This window comes from Austrofundulus limnaeus, unplaced genomic scaffold (assembly GCF_001266775.1).
Source record: "Austrofundulus limnaeus strain Quisiro unplaced genomic scaffold, Austrofundulus_limnaeus-1.0 Scaffold0, whole genome shotgun sequence".
Taxonomy (NCBI): Eukaryota; Metazoa; Chordata; class Actinopteri; order Cyprinodontiformes; family Rivulidae; genus Austrofundulus; species Austrofundulus limnaeus.
In genome coordinates, this window is record NW_013952402.1 from 5,633,875 (window position 1) to 5,636,028 (window position 2,154).

A 2,154-nucleotide genomic window follows, 5' to 3' on the forward strand; every position below is an offset into this window, starting at 1 on the left:
ATTTAATTTTATTTTAATCATTAAAGTAAAGACAAGCTTTATAGTGTTAATGCACTATATTTGGGACTTTCTGGCAGAACCGTAAATGATGGTTTGAACTCCTGGAGCATTTTCTCTTCTCTCCATGGATTTGTTTCTTATTTAAAAGAAGTCACTTTGACACGTCTCATTGACGGCATATTACTGTGGACAAATTTGCTTTAATAGTCCCAAGTTATGCAGTACTATGAGTACCGCAATAATTTTAGGAATGGTTTTTTTTTTTTTTTTTTTTTTTTTGCTTTTAAGTTTTCTCCAGCTGCTATAAACTGTATTTATTTGGTGACTTCAGTCATTTCCAGTATCGTTACATATTAAAACAACCACCATATTTCATTTGGGATCTAGATAGCTGAAGAAGAAATCAAACACTGTGGATTTTTATTTAGTTCAGTTTACAGTTTTACTTTAAGCAGTGTTGTATAAAGTACCTCAAAGTGATACTTGAGTAAAAGTACAAGTATCTTATAAAAATACTTTGGTAAAAATTAGTCTTCTCTAAAAATATTACTTGAGTAAAAGTCTTAAAGTAGCTATTTTTTGTACTTAAGTATCAAAAGTAAATTTCTGACAGAAACTCTATTAAGTATTAAAAGTATTGAGTAAAAGTGAGCAGTTAGATTTTCCAAAATGACATTTATTGGGAGGTGACTTCTCAAAAAATATATTTTCTAACAGCGTGCAGCTGTGATGGGTTGTGTACAAGCTAATAGGGTGTCGGAATGGTGTATATTTATACTTCTCATCCAACCACAATTAAATTCACTCTATGAAGGAGGCACATTTTATCAGGATAGTATGTTTTAAGTAATAACAACTCAGCATAAAACAGGAGAAACTACTTTCTACTTCATAACTTTTTTTAAAATGTAGTGAGTAGAAAGTACAGATTTTTGTGTAAAAAGGAAATGAGTAAAAGTAAAAAGGTGAAAAATAATTACTCAAGTACAGATACCCAAAAATTCTACTTAAGTACAGTAACAAAGTATTTGTACTTAGTTACTTTACAACTCTGCTTTTAAGTTTTAAAAATAAAAAAAAACATGGTTCCCTTACTCTGATCTTTTTTTAAATGGAAAAACCAAAGAATGTTTAGCACACTTGTCTAAGTTTTAAATATTGAACTAAATTAGTTTTTTTTTTTTTTCATTTTTTGCAGCCTGTAAAACGAGATTGAATGTGGCAAATTGTCTCTAAATTTCTGCATTTTTTGTGTAATAAAAAGGTCATTTTTGAACTGTGAGAAAATGTTCATTTTGTACCTTATCAATCCAACATCACTTGTTTAGATTTTTTGTCCCCCGTCAGTTACACCCTCATCTCTTCTGCTCTACAACTTTTCTGCCGACATGGCATCTTCGTGTACTACAGTTTATTTAAAATAAACAAAAAAAAAATCTGAATGTATACAGCTGGCAGACAACCACAAAAATCTCTACAATCAGACAGCTGTGAGACGCGTTACTCAAAACATAAAATCCTAGCTGTGTATTTCATACTTATCCTATGCGGGAGAAAGATAACTATCTCCTAAAGGAACTAACTCAAAATTACCGAAGCTAAGTAAATGTTTACTTACTTAGGGTGAGAAACAGAGATTTCAAGATAAGGCTGTGTTTGGAAAATTTGCTGTTTTAAAAACTAAAAAGACAAAAGCTCTTACACAGACAGCACACACATTTTACACAATGCTGAGCTTACATTTCAATTTAACACACAAAAAAAGCACTTTAAACATAAATCCATTTTTTAATTTGTGTTTATGTTCACTGTAAGGTCTAAATTTCACAACAGCATTCTGGGAAATTAGTACAGGAAGAAGAGGTGGCAAATACTCAAACCTGCTCATCTCAAAGGTCATCTAAGTTTTTACTTCAAGGTAACACTCTAATGTGACAATATAACAATAGAACACTTAGAATTAAAAAAATATTCAATTCAATTCAAAAATACTTTGATCCCAGAGGGAAATTAGGTATTGTCGTAACTCATTTAACTAAAAACTTATTGTAGATGCTGATGGCTGTGGGCAGGAAAGATCTTCTGTAGCGGTCTGTATTACAGCGAAATTGAAGAAGCCTCCGACTGAAGACACTTTTCCTTTCTATGACAGTC